Below are 17,020 nucleotides of genomic sequence, written 5' to 3' on the forward strand. Positions count from 1 at the left end.
CCTTAAAATGAAGTGTAACCTCCGTTTGTTTTTTATTCACTTTGGTACCGTTTTCCCAAGGTGTACATTTTCAAAGCTCTTAGTACAAAACTTCAAACTGATCTCATTTGTTGCACTGAAAGTCATTCTTTCAAAACCTGATCTCATGTTAATTTATGTTGATATAAGGATTTCCATATAACCTATATGAAATATCAAAGCATATATGTCACAGACTGCAAAGTGTCATTTTAAAAGAATGTTATTTTTATTCTCATTTATTATGTACTTTGCAATAATAAAACATGCTTAATCATACATACTGTATATAGACATAATAATACCATGTTATCAACTGTATTATTGCCATTTGTCTCTGATAGATTGAGAAAGATAAGATAAAAAGCAGGCCAAGTTTAGCACTAATGATTTAAAAAAAAACAGCCAATATTTATGCATGATAAATGTACAGGGAAGTTAATGTGTGACTGCAACACAATTTAATAATTAACAACCCTAGTCTAAGGTCTAAATGTGTCTAAATGAATCTGAATTATTTTATCATTTTCCAAGCTTTTAATGAGGACAAAAGTAAATAATACTGGAAATTGTCATTATTGAATATATCTGAATAAAAAAAAAAATATTCAATTATCTTTTTTTTCTCCCTCAAGTTTATTATTAAAAGCAAGAGCAACTAGTTCTCTTATCTTCTCAACCACAACTGTTGCATTCTCGCAGTTAAGCTTTGCAGCTTTGGTCATTGCGTCATACACTGAATCAGCTTCTTCTGCAGCTTTCCATCCAGTGACTCCTCCAACGACTCCTACAAGAGCTGCAGCTCCGACAACACCTGTACCTCCTAACACTAAAGCTCCTGCAACGGCTCCTACAAGAGCTGCAATTCCGACAAGACCTGCAGCGACAGCTTTAACTGCATCACCTGCTCCTGTTTCCACTGCTGCTCCTCTTCTACATGCTGAGCAAAATGGTTTTAATAAAGCTATAACTACAGATAATGCAACAACTACTCCAAGTAAAACACCAATCAGCATCCCTGTTGTTGCTCCTGCAACTTGCAACCAAAAATTTGTATAAACAATTTTCTTTGCTTTTTCTCGCTTTCCTTCTGGAGGCAAATTGTCCTTATTTTTCTTCATCTCCTCTTGACTTTTTTTCTCCATATTTTGAAGCAGCTCATTGGTGAAGTAGCCATTCTTTTTCTCCATCTCGTTGGTGGTCTCCTGTAGATTTTTCACCTGGAATGACACTTTCCTAACTTTAGCTAGTGTGAAATGTTGCTGTTTGAGCATAAACAATATCTGCAAAGTTACAACTCTCAAAGTTCAAAGCAAAGGGAGATATTTGCTTTTAAAGAAATTGCATTTTAAGGACTACAGCAAACAGCTGGTAGAGACTACACGACATTCCTGCCGGGTTAGTGACACCACTAACCCTACAATTTACATAAACCCCGCCCCCTGAACACAATTTATAGATTATCAAGACAGTATGCTAATCAATGACTAGAAGATAATGACACATACTGTAAAAAAATGACTGTACAATTTACAGCAAGTTACTGGCAATTTTGGTTGCCAGTAAGCCTGTAAATTTACAAGATCACTATAAATCATCAACTACAATTAAACTGTAAAAATACAGCGCACCTGTAAAAGCAGCAAAACAAGAGCAGCTGTGAATTTACAGTTCTATACTGTAATAATCTTAACAGTATGAATTAAAACCTTTGTAAACCTATTTCATTTGAGAAAACGTCCTGGTTGCGTATGCAACCCACCGTTCCCTGAAGGAGGGAACGGAGGACGTAGTTGACGTCGACTGAATGGGGATCACGCCAGGGAGCCTATAATCTTCGAGTACTATTGAACGAGCCAATGTAATTGCGTGCGTGATTCGCATCACACTCCGCCCCCGCGGCGCTGGTATAAATATGGAAGTGGATGCACGCACTAGTTGCTTTTTCGCTGAGGAGCCGAGCGTAACCCGGAGTCAGCTTTGGTCCAGCGGTAGTGGCAAGGGGACTACGTCCTCCGTTCCCTCCTTCAGGGAACGGTGGGTTGGATACGCAATCAGGACGTCCCCTTTCAGTCGATAACATCGGACGTAGTCGACTTCGACAGAATGGGGATAACCTTTGAAAACGTCACTAAAGCTGCCACCTTCCAGTGCCTAGACAAAAGTCTCCTGATGCCCCTGCAATTTTTAAAGTGGGGAAGGACAGGGCTTAGGCCAGGGAAGTCACTGCTGTTCCTACAGGACCACTGGGAAAGCGTTCCCGTACACTGGAAGAAAAGGGACGCTGCGGAAGCCACATCCTACCCGAAGGGAGGTAATGTGGAGAATACACATATGAACTGGGCGGATGACCGGCAGTACGACATATGGAATGTCACTGGGGTGGCTCCAGCCTAAGACAGGGGGGAGACTCACCGGACAGTGACGGCAGAGAGACTCTGCTGAGGGAAGACACGGGCTCGCTGTATCGTGGAAGAATACATATATGGGGTCGCCGTAGGGACCACAACATATGTACCCAGCCTAACACAGGTTCCACACTACTTACAAGTGGTAGGCCTAACACCAGACGTTCCGCACGTCCGACGTCTGAGGGGTGTGGAGGAACTCAACAGGGTTCAAATTTAAGGGAACTCAACTGGAGTAGAAAGGTGCACGTATCCAGTCCATATGAGGGGAATGGCGCAGCAAGCCGACACTTGAACCAGGCTCACGATGAAACTGGCTTTATTTTTACCGAAATGAAAGTAAGCACTAAGTGGCCAACTTTGCTTGGAAACAGCCTTCCCTCTCTGCTGAATTCCTAACAGATAAGAGCTGGTCTGAGGTCTATGGCTTGCGTTCTGTACACGTCTAATCGCTATAAGCGAACGGACAGAGAAAGCCAGGGCTGGATCTGCCTCCTCCGGGGCAGCGCTTGCAGGCTCACCACCTGCTCCTAATACGGGAGAGGTAGGAACCTTGGGCACAATCCAAGCCTGGGTCTCAGCTTGTGAGAGTTAGCCGCCCCGAACTCCAGGCACAATACGTTGACCGAAAGCGAGCAAGTCCCTACCCTCTAGTAGAGACCATGCGAGCAGGAGAACTGATATAACAGAATTTTTAACTCACTGCCTGCAGTGGCTCAGGGGCGGTCTCTGCAGTGCAGTTGCACCAGAGATAAGGCCCAAGAGGATAAAGAGGTACGCAAGGACTTACATTACCTTGCTCCTCAGGAACCTGACGATCAGGACGTGCTTCTCCATACTTCTGCATCACGATGAGAGTTGTCTAAACACCGAGGCAACATCATTTTGAGGGTGAAGGAAAACAGCCTACTCCAACCCATCTTGCAGGAAAGGGAGCACTGAAATGATCGAAAGCTTTCAGGATCTCCTCTGAAGAGAAGACGCAAAACGACGGGTGCAAAACGACAGGAGCACTGCTCAACACAACATATGAAGATCACTGAGCTTCAGGAGCATTTCTGCTCAGCACTTGAGTGTGATTTCCGGTGGCGCTGCTCTGTTGCGACCCGGGCTACGGGTACGCTCTGATAGGAATGACAACTCAGGCAAGAGCAAAGGGGGCGGTATTTGTGTTTACGTTAACCAAAAGTGGTGCTCGCAATTCTCCGTGAGGGAGCGGCTCTGTAACTCCGACATCGAACTGGTATGTGTAAGCCTTAGGCCTTTTTATCTTCCACGCGAATTCGGAAACATTTTAATATGTATCGTTTATATTCCACCTAGTGGGAATGCTGCAAATGCAGCTAAACTTACAGCAGACTGTATTCATAGACAATTAAGTCGTACCCCTGAAGCACCTTGTTTCATTTTAGGGGATTTTAATCATTGTAAACTTGATGCTGTGTTGCCTGGATTCCATCAATATGTGGACTGTAATACGAGAGGCAAAAACATCTTGGACAAATGTTATGGGAATGTTAAGAATGCCTATATAGCTAAGGTTAAATCGCCATTAGGCTCCTCTGATCATAATGCTGTCCATTTAATTCCGACATATAAGTCCATGCTTAAGAGCAGTAAACCACGAACTAAAACTGTATATGTGTGGAATGATGATGGAATTGAAACGTTAAAAGGATGCTTCTCTTGCACTGACTGGAACGTCTTTCAAAGTTTGGATCTAGAGGAGGCCGTAGAGACTATGACAGATTATATACTTTTCTGCAAAGATAATGTGTTAGACCAAAAAATAATAACTATATATCTGAATAATAAATCCTATATCTCTAAGGAAATTAAGGAGTGCATAGTACAGAAAAAAATGGCTTTTAGGAGAGGAGACCTTGCAGCTATGAAAGATGTACAGAAGGAACTGAATTATAAACTAAGGAATGCTAGGAGAAAGGAGAGGGAGAAATTTGAGGCCCATTGTTCGACTATGAATACCAAAAAATTATGGGATTCTATGAAACATATGACAAACATGGCTCCAGCCAAAAGATCTATCAATGTGATAGATGAGGGGGCAAAGGCAAATGAGTTGAATGACTTTTATTGTAGATTTGATGTAAGAGACTTCTCACAGGAGCAGGCAAATGCACTGGATGCCTTGTCTATATTGGATAATCCTAAAATAATTATTGACCAGAAAATGGTGGAGAGACTGTTTTCACAGGTCTGTCCTAATAAGGCTTCTGGGCCGGACGGCATCTCTGGGCGGTTACTAAAATCTTGTAGTAGAGAGTTGGCCGAAGCCTGGTGCCCTATTTATCAGAAATCTATGGACACGAATACAGTTCCCTCTATGTGGAAGAGCTCCACTATTACCCCTGTCCCAAAAAAGGCTAGCTGTAAGGAGAATAATGATTATCGTCCTGTAGCACTTACTTCAATAATAATGAAGTGTTTGGAGAAAATTATGATTAATTTTGTTAAAACAGACGTGAGTGGTCTATCAGACCAACTTCAGTTTGCTTATAGGAGCAATAGAAGTACAGACGATGCTGTTATAGCTATAACACATTTTATAAATAGGCATTTAGATGATCCAGGCTCGTATGCACGTCTTTTATTTGTAGATTTTAGTTCAGCTTTTAATATGTTGCAACCACATCTTTTAATTGCAAGGCTGAATGATTTTAAAGTCAATCCACTTATTATAAAATGGTATTATTCTTTTTTGACCAATCGTAGGCAGCAGGTTAGTGTTAATGGGACACTATCTGAATTCAGAACGTTAAGCACAGGAGCCCCTCAGGGCTGTGTTAGCTCACCGGTTTTGTTCACTTTGTATACAGATGATTGCAGAAGGCGTTATTCTAATAACCACATCATTAAGTTCTCAGATGATACTGCAATTTTAGGGTTATTGAAAAAGACAGAGGACTTGTCTGAATATCTGTCAGAGATTGAACAGTTTGTGAATTGGTGCAAGGATAACCACCTAGCTCTGAATGTCAATAAGACGAATGAAATGGTGTTCGACCCTAGAGGAGTTGGTGATCACAGGCCTGTGATTATCCACAATGAAACCATCATACAGGTCCCTTCACATAAATATCTTGGGGTCTTGTTTGATAATTTATTGACATGGAATATCCATGTAGATAGTCTTTGCAGTAGATTACAACAACGGTTGCACTTTTTACGGCGTCTAAGACTTTATGGTGTGGATCAGAGGTTTATGATAATTTTTTATCAGGCAGTCTTCGAGAGTTTAATTAGATATAGTATTGTAGTCTGGTTTGGTAATCTGTCCGTAGCACGTAGAACTAAACTGGTACGGATGATCCACACTGCTTGGAAAATTATTGGAGTAAAAGAACAGACATCATTGCAGACCCTCTATGAACAGGCTACTTTAACGCAAGCTAAAAAGATTGTGTGTGATCCGTCGCATATCCTGTACACAGAGTACGAGTTGCTGCCTTCTGGGAGGAGGTTTAGAGTTCCTCGCTGCAGATTGAACAGATTCAAAAACTCATTTATCCCAGTGTCTGTAAAGATGTTAAATGAGGGCGGTACGGAGCTGTAATTTATGCCATTTTTATTATTAATATTGTCTGGTTTGTAAATTTGTTGTATGTTAACTGTATACTGACGGCAGCATGGGTGATGGCCCAACACAAATTTCCCTCCGTGGTCTAAAGTTTTTACTACTACTACTACTACTATAAGTTCACTGAGCTACAGGAGCATTTCTGCTCAACACTTGAGTGCGAAGAACTTCACTGAGCAACAGGAGCATTTCTGCTCAACACTGAGTGCGAAAAGGATTCACTGAGCTTCAGGAGCACTACTGCTCAACGCCTGAGTGTGATGAATTCACTGAGCTACAGGAGCATTGCTGCTTAACACCTGAGTGCGATGAACTTCACTGAGTTTCAGGAGCATTTCTGCTCAATATGAAGTGTGATGAAATTCACTGACTTGAGCAGGCGCAAGGCGACCATGAGTCGCAGTCGCTTTTATGAGGCTCACTGGGGAAGCGCATTTCTGCGGGCCCCCGGGGCAGCTGAGAGCCAGTGTCTGTCCAAGGGTAGTCCGCTCGGACAGAAACACTGGCAGGAAGATGAAACCGGAGAGGCAACTGAGCAGCCCCGGAATGGTCATGACCCAGCTGGACCCAGGGGATGGAGTCTCCACTTGCCCTGGCTATAACTGTCGTGAGGCTCGTTGGCGGCACGATTGAGTAAAGCGGGAAGAGTGGATCAAAGCGTCCTCAGAACCTTCTGACTCCAAGGAGGAGGTGACGGGTGAGTTGTGACATGCAAGGGAAGCTTGCGCAATGGTCGCAATGTCTAACAACTCCAGACACGAATGCCTGTGTTGTCGAGGGTCGCCCAGGCCCCCATTAAAACACGCCCTTTGTACATGGCCCCTCAGTTGAAGAGGGTTTGGCAGCAGACTGGGATGAACTATAGTCACACAGGGTGAGCTGCTCTGCCATGGTCACCTCGGGACCCGATCGTGAAGCTAGCGCTGAAGCGGTCATCATATGGAGGAAGCCAATGGCTGCATCTACCATATGCCCCAGGAGCCTCTGAAAGTTCTTTCAGTGGGACCCTTTCTCACTTCAACACCAGCTGAACACACTCTCATTGGAGAGACGTGTTGGACCGAGTCCATCTCCAAAACTGAAAAAGAGATACTCAACCCGTGGGCGAGATTACTCTCTCCCAGCTGACCTGAAGACCCAACGGGCTCTGGAACACTCAAAGGGAAGGACGCTGTACTGATACTTAAACCCTCACACGCAACACACAGGATGGCCTGTGGCGCGGAAGGTAGAGATCTGAAGCACATGTCTTTCAGTTCGGAGCTGCAGACCAATCTTGGGCCAACATCGTCACGACCCACCACCTAGTAGCATGAAGAACGAGTTTACAACTGGCCTTTATACTGGCTGGAGGAGCGGCTATACCAAATCCTTTGCCATGCAGGATAAGATAAGCACGCACAAGTCAGGAGCACTGCTCACATTAATGTGATGATTATCACTGACTTGAGCAGGATAGCCGAGCCTGAGGTGGGGCAGCAAAGTAGAGAGAGTGGTGTTAGTGTTCTGTGCAATACTGACCTGTCTTCACTAGCAGCAGGGGGCGCGTGAGAAGACGGATGACCGGGTCCTCTAACGCACCAAGCTACCTGCTGGCGACCAAGGGGGAGCTGAGGGGTGTAAGGCTATACAGTGTCACACCCGCCAGACTGGCCCTCTTGGGACCCAGGAACAGATGAATTTGCTCTCTCTTTGATGTGTGGGTACCGCTTGCTCCGTTTTTTTTTTTTTTTGGGAGCCAGTGGCGGAACAGACACACACACACAAACAAAGACTCCACCCGGCCCTCACCCGGGGGGAGGGAGTGATCGTGCCAACTCCAAACTCCAAGAGCATCTCATCCATCCCTGGGCGGCCCGCTCCGGAATGCTTTTGCTGTTGCTTGCCACCTGGCTTGGCAGCGCCTGGAGTGGGCTGGGCGTCTCTACTGCGGCTCCATGCTGAGGCCTGGGTGGAGGCTGCTGCAGAGCCCCAGCAGGAGCGGTGGCCGGGGAACGCCCTCGGTGACGAGCAGGCAGAGGAGCTGCCACCGGCGGCGGGTGGAGGCAGCAGCTGGCCGCCGGGGCATGATGTGCCAAATGACCTCCGTCTGCGCTTGAACGGCAGAGAACTGTTGGATGCAGTTCTCCGCCGCGTCGCCGACTAGCCCACCCTGGGAAATTGGGGAGACAATGAACCGAACCTTGTCCACATCCGCCATTTCAACCAGGCTGAGCCAACAATGACGCTACCGGACCACTAAGGTGGACATCGCCAGACCGATCGCACACGCCACGACACTCGTGCCCCGGAGGGCGAGGTCGGGAGCGGTGCAGTGCTTACCTATGGGTGCACGATCTGGCCTACCCTTGTGCATGCCATGGGTACTCTGGCCTGACAGACCAGTAGCAGCACCATGGCACGCAAAAGGAAGCGGCTTGCCCAGAGGCTTTGTAAACTCTGCCCGTCGGAACGGGCGAGAATTCAAAGGCCTTAGGGGGGGACGAGGATCCCCCCAAAAGGCAGCGGCCGCCAGACACAGGTGCACCTGTGTCATGATAGACCGCCTCAATGGAGGGACACCTCGCAACCCTTCACCGTTCTTCCATCAAGGGTAGTGAGAGGGAAAAGCTATTCAGGCAGTTTCTGGCAGAGAAAGATGCCGTTCACCACCTGATAAGCTCTCCATGCATTTCGGAAAAGAAAAGCACTGGGGCGGCGAGCTGAGAACCAGCACGGTCCGCCCCGAGATACTAATCCTCCAACCGAGACTGAACGGGACACAGTGGAGTTTCCACTCGAGCCCGGCAGCCTCGGCGGCCCGTTTCAGCATAGCTGACATTTCTGGATCTGGCTCGGGCAATGTTACACTCCCAGAGGGAGATAACACAGCCGAGTCGTCATCTCCAGAGGCCAGCTCACCCTCCGATGCTGCTATCGACATCTTACCCTCTGGGGGAACCCCCATTGAAACAGCTGATAGTTCCATTACAGAGGGACCAGCAAGCTCAACAGGAATCCCATCGGCTGCGGTGTGATGGAGGAGTGAGGAGCCCACAGGGAATGGTTACCGGGCGAGACATCCATCACTATCCTCCAATCACCCATCCCACACGGCACCCGGGGGTGGGGCATGGTAATGGGGACTTGCGCTTCGCGGACGAAGGCGAGTCTCATTCTCAACACCGCAACAGTCATATTCCCGCAATGAGAACATGAGCCGTCCACAAAAGCTGCCCCAGCATGCCGAACATATAAGCACACATGCAACATATTTATATACATATAAACATACAGCTCAAACATGTGATGCAACAATTGTGACCGTCAGAGAGGGAAAGGGAACGATCGCATCCAGAAACGCACAGGTGGAATGACATTTTGAAAAAGATGCAAACGCACCCGTGATGCTCTTTCAGAAAATAGGGGGAATGACCGCGGCAACACTGAACAGAGAACTGAAACAGTGAAGCAGTCACTTTTCCTCCCTCTAACCAACCATCAACACACACAAACATTTAGAAATTTGTTGCTGTTAAAACAGCAGTTGAGAGCTCAAAGCTCGCGATCACCGCTGCACTCACGCTTGTAGAACACCAGCACTGAGAAAGTCTTCCTGAAGAACACCGACACACTCGCTCGTTGTAAACAACAGCACTCTCAGAAACATCAAACGATCGGCTCCGAAGCGAAAGGCAACTAGTGCGTGCATCCACTTCCGTATTTATACCCGTGTCGCGGGGTCGGAGTGTGTGATGCGAATCACCAATGTGTGATGCCAATTACATTGGCTCGTTCAATAGTACTCGAAGATGATAGGCTCCCTGGCGTGATCCCCATTCAGTCAACGTTGACTACGTCCGACGTTGTCGACTGAAAGGGAACCGATTATCTTAAATTGGTCAATTGCAATTTCATATTTATTCTTTGATCTTTTTTCATTTGAGTCCACTAAAAAAAGAATGTATCTTAAAATAAAATTAATTTAAATGAGTCAACTAAACATCAATTTAACGCAATCCTTTTGCAGATAATTGTTAGTTAACAACAGCACACATGCAGAAGATGAAGTGCTTAACAAAAAGATCATCAATGCATCAGCAACTACACAGTCACTGCCTTTAAATAAAGCAAAATTCTTCGACACAATGGTGACCCACAAAACTCAACAGAAACCCTGTACATCCCAACAGAACATTAAATACTAACATGATGAGATCTTGAGAGATTTAATGTCTTCTTTTATCTTCAGTTGATTTTATCTAAGGCTGTGGCTGGAGGTCAATAGTTTACTGCAAAATCGAAGTCAAATTTTCTACACAAAATAAGTTATTTCCCTTTCAAGGGAACTTCGAGCTGCGTCAAACGCTGCGGGAACGCCCCTGCGTTGTGCGTCATGAAGCACGTATGGAATCAGCCCAATGGAGAGATGAAACGTCATAGGCGGGTGACGTCATCGACCAGGAAACTATAAAGCACCCCAAAAACACAAGCGCATTAGCTTCTGTGCTTTCAGTCGCGCTACATGTGAATCTGTCCCTGTGTGATATTGTCTGTCTTACATACCCTGCACCACACAAACAATTTATCCCTATATATATATATATTGAGAGATTATGGCGGACGAACAGCAGTTTAGAAAGTGTGTTCCTCCCTGCTCGCGTTATTTAACGAGCGGGGATACACATGATCTTTGTGTTGTTTGTTTGGGAGTTCAGCATGCCCAGTTTGCTCTCGAGGGAGCAGACTGTGAGCATTGCGAGCGTTTGCCGTTAAGGACGCTCCGCTCCCGCCGGTCGCTCTTTGAGGAGAGCGGTTCGGTGCGCGCTCCCCGCGGTTCGGGTCCCGCTTCTGCCGAGGCAGAGCGGCGGCGCTTATCGTGGGGATCGCAGATGGATCTCACAGCGGGGTTTGAGACGGGCTCTGCCTTATCTCTCCCTTCACCTGTGAGATCCAGTGCCTCAGTCCCGGGTTCGGAAGCACGCGCTGCGGTTTCTTCCGCTCGGGCTGAGGCACCAATGCTATCCAGTTCTGAGGAACTTGATGTTGTTAGTGTTGAGGGAGATGTGGAGGATTCGCCACCCCACACTCCTGAGAGTGATGAGCTTATGGAGGTGTTAACAAGAGCTGTTGAAAAACTTAATATTGAATGGCCAGTGACTAGACAGGAGTCTGTTTCTAAATCAAAGTTGGATGAGAGATTTTTGCCGTCACGTGTGCAGCCTCCACGCCGGTGCCTGCCGTTTTTCCATGATCTCCACACCGAGGTGTCGAAATCATGGAGAAAACCGGTGTCATATAGAGTGTTTAGTCCCCAGACTTCAACATACGCTAATATTATGGGAGCCAAGGCTCATGGTTATGGTGCGTTGCCTCGTGTGGAAGAGACGCTTGCGAGCCATCTCTCCCCCGAAGCAGCATCATCTTTTAAGGCACCGGCATTACCCACCAAGCCTTTAAGAAACACTTCGGCTTTGGTGGGTAAAGCATATTCGGCAGCAGGTCAGGCTGCGTCATGTCTGCATACTATGTCAATCTTGCAGGCATACCAGGCTGATCTGCTAAGGGACATGAGTGAGAGTGAGGAGGTCAGTACTGACGTAGTTCGCGAACTGCGTCAGGCTGCTGATTTATCCCTGCGTGCCACCAGAGAATCGGCCAAATTAATGGGTCGTTCTATGGCAGCTCTGGTGGCCGCAGAAAGACATTTGTGGTTAAATCAGACTAATATTAAAGAGAGAGAAAAAGCTTTTCTTTTAGATGCTCCTCTTTCTCCCATGGGGTTGTTTGGTGATGCTGTGAATTCAGTTATCGATAAATTCCAAGAAGAAAAGAAACAAACTGCAGCTTTTAAAAAGTTTCTTCCCCTTAAAGTTCATGTCCCTGGGGCTGCTGGGCGGGAGCAGCCCCGGCCGTCTTCGAGCTCATCACATAGAGCGCAGCAGAGGCAGAGTGTCGCGTCTCGTGCTCCCCCTGCTGGACAGTGGGCTCAGCCGCGACACTCTCAGCCGAAGCCTTCTCCCAGTAGAACTGATCTGAGGACAGTTATATTGGCTAAGAAGGCTTCGGCTAAGAAGAAGTCCTGACGCCAAGCCGTTCAGGATGCTGAGGGTGGTCCCCACCGAGGCGGAAAGGTGTTCACCTCTTTTTACGGTGCCCATTCCTCCTCGGTGCCCTCAGGGGCTCGTTCTGCCAACCCCGCCTTTATGCCGGGGCACAGACGATCCCAGCGAGCGCTTTCCCGAGGGACGCTCGCTCCCTCTGAGGAGGGTCTCAGAGCGGTCAGACCAGTTGTTCCCTGCCGGTGCGCCGTTACAGGGCGCTGCGTCTGCTGCTCAAGTTACACCAGAGGCCAGTCTCGAGAGGCTGGTACCCTTAGTAGAATTTCTGGCAGAGTGGAAAAGCCTTCCAAAAATATCTCATTGGGTCCTGCAGACAGTAGAAAAGGGTTATGCTATCCAGTTCAGGTGTCGTCCACCAAAATTCAGAGGGGTTCTGCACACAGTGGTGGGCCCCGAGCAGGCTCTGGTATTGGAACAAGAGGTGAAAACGCTCCTTCAAAAAGAGGCTATAGAACGGGTTCCTCCTCCCAGTTTGGAGTCAGGTTATTACAGCCGATATTTCATCGTTCCAAAGAAGGATGGGGGGTTGCGTCCAATTTTAGACCTGCGCATATTGAATCGCTCGGTAGGGAAGCTAAAATTCAAGATGCTCACTATCAAGCAGATCGTGTCTCAAATCAGGTCCGAGGACTGGTTTGTCACGATAGATCTGAAGGACGCATACTTCCATGTGTCCATCCTTCCACAACACAGGAAGTTCCTGAGGTTCGCCTTCGGGGGCGAGGCGTACCAGTACAGGGTTCTTCCGTTTGGCCTAGCTTTATCTCCCCGCACTTTCACGAAATGCATGGATGCAGCACTAGTGCCTCTGAGGCTTCAGGGCATTCGTATTCTCAATTACATCGACGATTGGTTGATTTTAGCTCAGACCGAGCAGATGGCGGTTCGGCATCGAGATGTCGTCCTCGCTCATATCAGAAAGTTGGGGTTGAGGCTGAACGCAAAGAAAAGTGTATTATCTCCTTCCCAGAAGACCACTTTTCTGGGTGTCGTTTGGGATTCGGTATCGATGCGGGCGCGACTCTCTCCGACCCGCATCGCTTCGATTCTCTCAGCTGTGAAACAAGTGAAGCTAGGCCAGCTACTCACTGTCAAGCAGTTTCAGAGACTGTTGGGTCTGATGGCAGCAGCGTCCAACGTTATACCTTGCGGCCTGTTGTACATGAGACCGCTACAGTGGTGGCTCAGGACCAAGGGATTCTCCCCGAGGGGAAATCCGCTCCGCACGTTCAAAGTCACGCGGCGCTGCCTTCGTGCTCTGGTCATGTGGAGAGAAACTTGGTTCCTATCCAAAGGTCCTGTGCTGGGGGCTCTTTGTCGTCGCATAACGCTAACGACGGATGCTTCCCTCACAGGGTGGGGGGCGGTCATGAGTGGTCGCCCAGCCCAAGGTCTGTGGCAGGATCATCATCTTTCGTGGCACATAAATTGTCTAGAGATGTTGGCTGTGTTTCAGGCTCTGAAACACTTCCTAACAGACCTGAGAGGCCATCATGTGTTAGTTCAATCAGACAACACGTCGGTGGTCTCTTATATAAATCATCAGGGGGGCCTGCGGTCTCGCCGGCTTTACAAGTTGGCCCGTCAGATCCTCCTGTGGTCCCAAGGGAAGCTACTATCTCTGAGAGCAATGTATCTCCCTGGGTATTTGAATGTGGTAGCAGACTCCCTGTCGAGGCAGGGGCCGAGGCCAGGGGAATGGAGACTCCACCCCGAGGTGGTGGAGCTCCTTTGGTTGAGTTTCGGTCGCGCCGAGGTGGACCTATTCGCTTCCAAGGAGACCACTCATTGTCATCGGTGGTTCTCCATCACTCTTCCAGCCCCCCTGGGGTTGGATGCTATGGTGCAGCCGTGGCCGAGGTCACGTCTGTACGCCTTTCCCCCGATTGCTCTGTTACCAGGAGTTCTGGAGAGGGTCCGCCGGGACGGGGTCAGTCTACTACTAGTAGCCCCGTTCTGGCCGGCCCGAGTATGGTTTGCGGACCTGATTTCTCTCCTGGACGGTTCTCCTTTGGAGCTCCCGGTCAGGAGGGATCTACTCTCCCAGGCGGGGGGCACGATACTTCACCCCCGCCCAGAATTGTGGAAACTGTGGGCTTGGCCTCTGAGGGGGCCCAGCTCATAGACTCCGGTCTCTCAACCGAGGTTGTTGAGACCATTCTTAACTCCAGAGCTCCATCCACGAGGAAGCTTTATGCCTTGAAGTGGAAACTTTTCACTTCTTGGTGTGGAGAACACCTGCAGGACCCAGTTAACTGCCCAGTGGGTGCAGTGCTGGAATTCCTGCAGGAGCGCTTCTCCACAGGGTTATCCCCCTCCACACTAAAGGTGTATGTGGCGGCACTAGCTGCTTACCACGTCCCTTTCAGTGGAGTTTCTCTTGGGAGACACCCGCTTATAACTCGTTTCCTCCGTGGCACTTTGAGGCTGAGGCCAGCAGTTCGTACGAGGGTGCCGACTTGGGATCTGGCCATTGTATTAGAAGGTCTTTCCCTAGCTCCTTTTGAACCTATCGAAGAAGTTCCCGAGAAGTTTCTCACTTTTAAGACTATCTTTTTGCTTGCTATCTCTTCACTAAAAAGAATCGGAGATTTGCAGGCTCTGTCGGTTTCACCCTCGTGCCTGGAATTTGCACCTGGCATGGTTAAAGCTTTTCTGCATCCTAGACCAGGTTACGTTCCTAAGGTTCCTACTAATATTGTTAGACCTACGGTTCTGCAGGCTTTCTGTCCTCCTCCATTTATGTCATCGGACCAGGAGAAACTTAATTCACTCTGCCCTGTTAGGGCATTAGACGCTTATGTCCACAGAGCTGCCCTGTGGAGGAAATCAGAACAACTTTTTGTATGTTTCGGGCCACCCAGGAAAGGGTGTCCGGCGTCTAAACAGAGAATGAGCAAGTGGGTGGTTGAGGCTATCTCACTTGCTTATGAGTCGGCTGGCCAGCCTTCACCTTTGGTTGTCCGAGCTCACTCTACCAGGAGTATGGCTGCTTCTAAAGCTCTTTTGTCGGGGGTTTCCCTGAGTGATGTTTGTGATGCGGCTGGATGGTCTTCACCGCATACTTTTATTAAGTTCTATGACCTAGACTTAAGCTCTACCCCTGGGGCACAGGTGCTCTCGTCCTCTGTGCGCTAGTCTCACATGACGGTCATTTGGTCCTATGGCGACGTGGGTATTCGCGTTCCCGCAGCGTTTGACGCAGCTCGAAGTTCCCTTGAAAGGGAACGTCTCGGTTACGTATGTAACCCTAGTTCCCTGATAGGGAACGAGACGCTGCGTCGCTCCGCCATACTCCCGGCACTCCCGTTAGCGCTTCCTTCAAGCCTATCAGAAGCTAATGCGCTTGTGTTTTTGGGGTGCTTTATAGTTTCCTGGTCGATGACGTCACCCGCCTATGACGTTTCATCTCTCCATTGGGCTGATTCCATACGTGCTTCATGACGCACAACGCAGGGGCGTTCCCGCAGCGTTTGACGCAGCGTCTCGTTCCCTATCAGGGAACTAGGGTTACATACGTAACCGAGACGTTTTTGTTATTTATGTGAACTCAAGGACTGCTCAGGAGAGTAAATGTTGAAATGAAGTGTTATTGTATGTGCTTTTGCACATAATGATATAGTGGATATAATGATTATGGCCAGCGTGTTTTGGAGAAAAGCTTTATTTCATAATGTGATTTACCCCCCACTTTCAATTCTTGTACTTCAATGAAAGGTTCGATTTTTGCAATTTTTTTGAATGAAATATCAAAAGGATCAACAATGCAGATTTATTTTGTACAGGCATTTTTGCTCATATTTACCAGGGGTGCCATTCATTCTGAGCACCACTGTAACTCTTTAAACAGAGTAAATCTAGTTCGTTTTACACTACATATGCAGGGCCTGATCTGAGGTCAGTGGGATGTTTTTCTAGTTAACTATTATTCCAGCATGAAGTAAAATAATATCCCTGACATCTGAGCACTAGAACAGAGCCTGTGAACACTTTACACAGTGACTGTTTTACTGTCTGTAAATGGTGTGAAGTGCAAAGTACTCACTTTTATTTCCTTATGTCGTTGGACGGCCACACCAAGATCTATCTTTCACTTCCTTCTCACACGGCCTGTATGGAGAATGACATGCTTAAACTTAAAACTCCCATATAACAGGAATAATAAATATATATAACTAATCATTTTTTAATTATCTTTCAAAATGTAGATAAAAAAGATTAGAATCATGACTGTAAACAAAACAAAAAGCGATATCATAAAATGTATATAATTTTCTATTGTTTATGCTTAACATGATTTGAAACGTAAAGGAAAGTTATGCCATCTGGAACCATATGATAGGATTTTCATCAAAATAGTACATATCAAAGAGTCCCAAACCTTTCCAAACAAGTGATTTGAGTGTTCTACTGAAAACAAGAACTACTTACATGTAATGACACCGAGGAATAAGCAGCGAAACTCAGAAAGACGAAGAATAAGAAACGAAACTCAGAAAGCCACGTGATCAGTGAAAAGGCTTTACTATCCATTCAGTCGTTTGTAAATTTCACTTTGCATGTAAGAGCTTTAACCCAGTGCTCTGCTTGGTTGGATTTGGGGAGTGTAGCGTATCTTTGACCGTTTTAAGAAATATTCCTGGGATTCGGTAATATCTCTCGGTCAGTTTTTTCCTTTCACTCTCTGAAGTGATCAACTGCCTGGGATTTGAGACTTTTGTCTGCGACATAACTCTCGCGCACTTGTTGATTGTGTGACATCAACTGGTTTGATCCACTACCTTAGCGGTTTAAAACGGAAATATTTCCAATGTTACGACGTGACATTCTTCTTTATGATCAATTGCTCGCAAAATGATGGACAATAAATTCACATTTCGCTCGCGTTATTTCCC

The 17,020-nt window shown here is 47.2% G+C and overlaps 1 protein-coding gene and 1 long non-coding RNA gene across 2 annotated transcripts in view; one reads left to right on the forward strand and one right to left on the reverse strand.

The window, feature by feature from the left end:
• LOC143736473 (salivary C-type lectin 2-like) overlaps positions 1-17,020 on the forward strand; it is a 318,478-nt gene that overhangs the window by 22,652 nt on the left and 278,806 nt on the right.
• Positions 226-16,816, reverse strand: LOC143736733 (uncharacterized). The gene is made up of 3 exons (XR_013203568.1): positions 16,557-16,816; positions 16,171-16,235; positions 226-1,238 (listed from the first exon to the last, which is right to left on the reverse strand). It is a non-coding gene; the product is annotated as an uncharacterized LOC143736733 (long non-coding RNA).

This window comes from Siphateles boraxobius, unplaced genomic scaffold (assembly GCF_051911475.1).
Source record: "Siphateles boraxobius isolate OS27281-9 unplaced genomic scaffold, OSU_SipBor_1 130, whole genome shotgun sequence".
Lineage (NCBI taxonomy): Eukaryota > Metazoa > Chordata > Actinopteri > Cypriniformes > Leuciscidae > Siphateles > Siphateles boraxobius.